Below are 6,913 nucleotides of genomic sequence, written 5' to 3' on the forward strand. Positions count from 1 at the left end.
AGATGTATGATTTTGAAACTTGGTGTGCGTTGGTCGTGAGAGGCCTCATTCACCCACCTGGCCGTCAATAAAGAAGTGTCTGCTTATCTACATCACATTGGTGTTGATAAGTTTTTCATTCCGAGATTTCGGTAACAACGCGGCACGCGGCTCCCCCTGCACCCCGCCACCAGCCCTGCCAGGAGCGCTGCCATCCGGCCGGGGTTCCCCGTGAGGAATTCTGTTCCTCTGAGCACATGGGACAGGTGTAGAAAAGTCCAGAGCATATTTAAAATTAATTCCGTTTATAGCACCTATCTCTGAAATTTAAAAATTGTAAATGTGCATATGTTCTCACAAGAGAGTTTGAAATTTGCAAATTTTCAATGCATTTTATTAGGTTGCCACTGTGCAAAGTCATCCTGAAACCACCACCTTACTCTACTAACCAAAGATCGAAGAGAGAAGTTCATTGTTTGTACTCGTTCATTTTCACCGACTTAAGCAAAAAAAACTGCCAGTCATGTCAAATTAATTTATATGGTTTTGTATTTCCATTATATTTATATTACACTGTGTTACTGTAGTTGAATTAGACTATTTTCCATGGGGTCTGGGCTGTGACTACTGAGTTGAACTCGCTTTACGCAAGAGCTACCCTTAATTAGACTTGAGCTGAGAGCAGAATTGCTTCAAATAACACTGCAGACCACTATGGCAGCAGAATACCACAGGCTCTAAAATCACTACAAAAGAGATATCTGCTGTCTGAACAGCTGGAAACCAGGCAAACAATTCCATAAATCGTTCCTACTGAGCAGCTCAGCCCTAGGGAGGCGGCAGCCCTTGGCCAGGTCCCACCAACCATTACCGGACTAACCTGTCTGGGCTGCCTCCTGCCACAGCTCCTTCACCCACCGCTCCTTCACTAGTTCTCCAGCACCTCACAGCAGGACTTGTGGGTGTCCCCACTCTGCTCCTGGAAATAAGAACTGTGGGAACTCTTGGCGTCTGTGCCGCTTCCCTAAACTTGCCAGTAGCTCTTGATGCTGGAGGTGGCAAAGTTAACAGGTAGGGGCATCAAAAGGAGCGTCACCTGGATCAGAAATGTGTCATCAGTCCACTGGCAACAAGTAAATTACTCAATCTATCATGAAAAATGTATCGTTCTCGCAGTGATGTGCTACCATGATGCACTACCGTGAGCAGCAGCTTTTGTCTCGTGGTAGAGGAGAAGCAGCTTTTTAGCAGAGTGGTGAGATTTTGCAGTTGCTTAGGTCAGCCATCTTCAGCGTCTGATGGGGCTGAAGATGATACCCAAAGCATCAGTCCTTAAGGCTCATTTCAGGCAGGCAATGGGTCAGCAAGCTCTTTCCAAGCAGCAGACATTCACATTTGTCCACCAAGGCAGTCGATTCAAAACACTGGTGTCTGGGGGCTTCCTTGGTGGTTAGGTTTGGGTGAAGCAGTTTGCCTTTCCACTCTTACCTTGTTCCTACGAAGGTTACTGGAAGAAAAAAAGGATAACTGCTTCTGGCAGTTTTTTCAGTATTTTTCCCCACACCATTCAAAATCAAGGAGGAGTGGGGACATCAATATGCTACAACTAGCATTTTATGTGGAATCACTGGCTTTCTGATCCCAGCATAGGCGCTTGGTCCATGGCCACTCAAAAAGCCTGCAGCAGCTCAAAGCAAAGTGAGGAATTTAATACTGGGATTATACGTAGAGACTGCATAGTTGTAATGACTCTTCGTGAAGTCTTCAATCATCAAGACTTATGTTTATAAAAAGGAGGACCTGAAAAACCCATTTTTCTTCTAGAGTCAGATACAAATTTCCTGGGGGGGAAGCGTAGTGTATGCATCTTTGGCTTCACAAAAAGGACACATCCAGTCCTTTGTGGAAGTTGCAGGGGAAATCCTTCTGGTTCAGCTTGCCATACAACCTGTCTCTAACCGCACAAAACGACCACGGAAAACGGCATCCTAACAAAGAAGATCAAGAGGATGTTACAAATTATTTTACTTTCTGGAAAGGGAAAAACCATAAATATATTTTGATCTGAATATGTTTCTCAGAACACAGTCTGAGTACCTTAAACACACCGATTGCTCACACGAGTCTCAAAAAGTTCAGCCTTGTGAAGTGGGTTTCACTCAATTTAGATTGCTTTGAATTTTGTTTGCCATCACGTAGGGAGAGATGTTTTCACAGAATTGTGTCATCACCAGTGCTAGTATTCATAAATAGCTTGATTTATGTTTCCAAACTGATGTAAGTACAACCGGTATAGTATTCAGAAACAACACTTACATAGCAAAATACTTTCCAGGTAGTATAATAGATTTTCAGCAGGTATCAATAGCAATCTCCAACAAATGATGCATTTTGAACTTCTGGAAAGGAGCATTAGAAATTAATTTCATTTTCTGCATATTTATTTAACCCTGATATCCTCCCACTTACCTGCCTCTCTGCCGTCCTGTGCTTACCAGCTTTCCCAGTTTCTCCTTCTTGTGGGACAAATGTTGAAAAAGTTTTAAAATACAATTTATCCAGTATGAATCACACTGGGTTTTTTCTTATTTTTATGCTTTTTTTCATAAGGATGTTCATGGGCTACTTTGTTTTGCAAGAAAGGTCAAAAACCAGGCAATGACAGTGTGAACTGTGGAAATTGTACACGTTCATGGTACTGTCCACGCTGGCAATATCGGCATCAAATCAACCATCCATTTGCACAAATATTTGCAACTTATTTAAACTTTTTCCTTTCATAAAGGGAGGGTCATCTTCAGAAGACAGAACCTTTTTCGCACGCGTCGGTAAAGAGCTGCAGAAGCCACATGCTATGGCCTAATGAATACCAAACTGCGGATTATGTAAAACAATATTCAACAATTCTGGAAAACAGGAGAAGCATGAATGCTCGAGTACAATTGCTGATAATTCAGTGAAGAGAAAATTAATGTGAAAGAACTTGAATGAATCATTTTAAGCCTGTCTTTTTTTTTTTTTTTTGGCTGCTCATTCTTGATTGGACACATATAAATTGCTATAAAAATGAACAATCTTTGATATAAATGTAAATTAGGAGCAAATTTCTTAACTTAATCAAACTGACAAATGACTCAAGACTCTCCTTGTATGTCTAGGTTTTGCCAAAAGCTGGGCCAGCACAGCTTCTCCCACCTAACTTAGCAAGGTGTCTATGTGCATGCTGCAAGCATACTTCTCATAGCAGAGTATCTTAGTAGTAAAGGGCCAATAATATAGTAATATGGGCAGCTTTACTACTATCAGTAGTAAAGTATTAGGTAAATACTTTAATTAGGTAAAAAGTGCCAGTATTAGGTAAATGCAAACACCAGTAGGAAGCCTGAGGGCTTTTTTCCTGAGGAAGAATGTAATGCCTTGGTAATTCCCAAATCCATTGGTTAGTTGCAGAGCAGACAAGAATCGATAGTTAGGCTGCCACGGGCAGTACTTGCTGGGAGGACCTCTGTGGCATGTTGTGCTCGCTAGCCTGCAGCCAGGGGTTCGTGCACAGCACAAGAGCTTGCACAGCTAGCGTCCTTGCAGGATGCCACACCAGCGCTGTACCTAAGCGGTAAAAATGGGTTACATCCTCTGTGCCTTCCGCGGGTAGCCTGGAACAAGGACGTGGTTTCTTGTCTTCTGTGCGTGAGCAAACCTGTTTGGCATGCCTTCGAGTCTTCCCCGTATTGAGAACCGGAGGATGTGCCCCTAAATAAGCAGTGCTGGCTAGAGGCTGCCCGTGTGTTTTCCAGCTCCGCGGTGAGTTGGTAGGTAACATCACGTGACAGATGGGATCGCTTACATGGTGTGATCAGGAACATATTAAAGAGGATGGTTTAACCTATGGACAAGGTGATGCCTTGCAGAGGGAAGACCCTTTCCCTGCACCTTTCTTGCTCTCATTGATCAGCAGAAAGAAAGCTCAGACTTGAATTCCATGGGCCCTTCTGTCACAAAAAAAAAAAATAAGGGAAATAGTATTCTTCTCCAATTAATTAAACAAACTGATATAAATTCCTCGTTTAAGTCGTACTTTGCATATCCGTAATCTCTGCACTACATTTTATGTATACTTTACCCTTGGGTAAAAATTTGTGAGCATATAAATGCTTTCTCATATAATCTTGCTAAAGCACGCTCTTCCCTATAAATATTCATACCACTGCCAAAACATTTGCAAGCTTTCCCCAAAGGTGAAATATGTGTAATGTACTTTGCCTTCTGGGTATAAATATTATCCAATACATTTTGGTTAATATGAATACACTAATTATTCTTGTAACCCTTTTTAAAAGGGTCATCCTCATGATGTGAATTTTTTAAAAATGTAATTACAGTAATTGGATACTTAATCTAATTAAAATTGGCTTTATCTTTAATGGGAATTTTTCTAAAGAGGGAGAATGACAATTGACTTTCTGATAATCACTGTTTTCTTTCAGCTACAGGATGCATTTAGTACAGTAGGAACCAGAGAACATGGCCTCTTTACTACATGCCAGCCACCTTTAGGGCCAGTTAAACTCTAATCTTATCAATTACCGGGCAAAACTTTCACTTTACTTGGAAACAGACGCTCTTCATTCTGAATCAATTTCATTGTGGCTCGGGTACAGATAATCTGGGGAGCGTTTATTGTGCTGACTACAGTGCAAAGCCTCCCTCGGAAAAGATGCTGGATGGAGGAAGACGCCAGCCTCGCAAAGCTGCCTCTGTTGGTGGCTGTCTTCAGGAGGAGCACCTGGATGGACCCCAGCGTGCTCGGAGTGCATGTAAATTCTCACTGAAGTCAACAGAACTCCAGCACAGCGATAATTGGGATTGTCTCCTGGGTGTATAACTGGGATCAGCATTTCGAGTGTGCTCTCTGAAGGCATGTTCCTTGCACAGCGTGACTGGCAGGACTGTCACTGTTCAGGAGGTGATAATTATTTGGAGTCCGCATTGCCAGTCCTTTACTGTGGGAAGCCAAGGAGATGGAAGGCACAAGGCAATGGAAAAGCTGGGGGCTGTGTAAGAATGGGACTGGAGAAGTGGATTCATGTTGGTAGTTTCAGCGATCTGTGACATACATACACATTTATAAATATCTGAGACATGTTTGTATTGATCAGTGGGAAATCGATACTTTTAAGGTATAATTCACCTGATCACAGGTGGAGGTCTGCTTTCAGATGTGATAGATCACACTATATTTTCCCTCCTTGACACTAAAGGGTGCAGGGGGTGTCTTGCCCAGAGTTTGATGGGCACCCTGTAGGTGTGGATATTGAACACCAACAACCGAGAAGCGACACAAACCCCTGTCTGTGGAGTGCATCAATTCACTTAGGAAGTGCAACAGAGTAATACCAGCATTAGAAACCAGGTGGGATTCATAACGTTTTGCTTTCTGAATCTTTGAAGGTTCAGAAACCCAGATGAAAGCCAGGTTGAAAGAAGTAACAGAAGAAAATTTACCTTGAGCAAGAAATGACAATGGAAATTCCCTGGTAATATGGGTGATTTTGAACTATTACCATGAAATAGTTAAAAATCAAGGAAGAGTTTCCCTGATGGTATCAACAAATGAAAATCTTACAAAACAAACAGCAAAGACAGTTTCTGTGAGCAAATATGAGTGACCCATCTCTGGTGATGCTACAGAGATGGCAGTGTCAGCCAAGACACTTAGTCATAGGGTTGGTGTGAGCCTTTGACATATGGTTTGATCCAGCCATCAGACTGAACTAACTGGAGCACAACTAATGCCATAACCTGGAGAACACAGCTTCAGGCTGAAATATCTGGGAGCAGGTCTGTTACAAAGCTGCTGCACCTTTCAGGGTCTTTACTTCTAGCAAAAGGCATTACTGGAAGCCAGGCAAGAGAGAAAGAGCTGCTGAGAAGATCAAATCGACTGTTTCATAGGCTCAACTTGCCAACAATTGCCCCTTATAAGCTGATATGTTTTCATGTGACTAAAGATAAAGAGAGAGATTCCATAGAGGAACTACTAAGAAAGATAATCATCTACATCTGCACAGTGTTTGCCAAACAAACAAACAAACAAACATCGTGTAGACCGGGCCAAATCATGACCTAGTGCAAAGAGGCCCCACTGTTTTTTGAGGCACCTCCCCCGCACTGGTATCAGTATCAGCTGGGAGCGATGCAAATCGCTGACAGAGTCTTTTGGGTTCCAGCCCCACGGCGAGACCCACTTGCAGGATCCACTTGTGGCAGCGTCCAGTAGAAAATCCGGACCTGTGTCTCTGGAAATGCTTTCTGTGCCTCTCACATCTGCCCAGCTGCTGCGCCTGGGGAGTCTGTCTGAGCCGACAGACCAGAAGCACCGGTCCTACAGTTTCCATAGGAAGCTGGTTTTTATGCCCAGAGAGTTTCTGCTGAGCTCAGCTCTCTTACAGCCTCCTCCAGCAGACAACTGGCTAATGAACAAAGAGAACAGGTTGTATTACTGTATTTCTTTTTGGGTCAGGGTGAATAAATATGTATCTAGTTCTGTTGAGGATGATGTGAAGTAGCAGTGACTGCAGAGGAGCTGAGGAAAAGGAGGATGGGGATGATGCTGTGATTGAAACACTGTGTTTCAGCACCAACCTGTACATAATACACAGGATAGAAAAGGGGCTTCTAAGAGAGACATCTATGTATTGAGAAAAAAAAATCATTAATTTTGGAGTGAAATTAGCACTGATGAAAAGAAGCATTTCAATTAAAAACAGCTACTGGGAAAAGCTGATCATAAAATGAGTTCAAGACAGCATCAGAAATACGAAGGAAAGCCTGAAGCTTCATTTGAGACCTGCTGGTTGTCTCAAACTGTAGCTTTCAGCTTATTAAAAACATTGGCCATATGAAAAAAAATTGATGCTGAGAATATTGAAAAGCA

Source organism: Falco naumanni, chromosome 10 (assembly GCF_017639655.2).
Source record: "Falco naumanni isolate bFalNau1 chromosome 10, bFalNau1.pat, whole genome shotgun sequence".
Taxonomy (NCBI): domain Eukaryota; kingdom Metazoa; phylum Chordata; class Aves; order Falconiformes; family Falconidae; genus Falco; species Falco naumanni.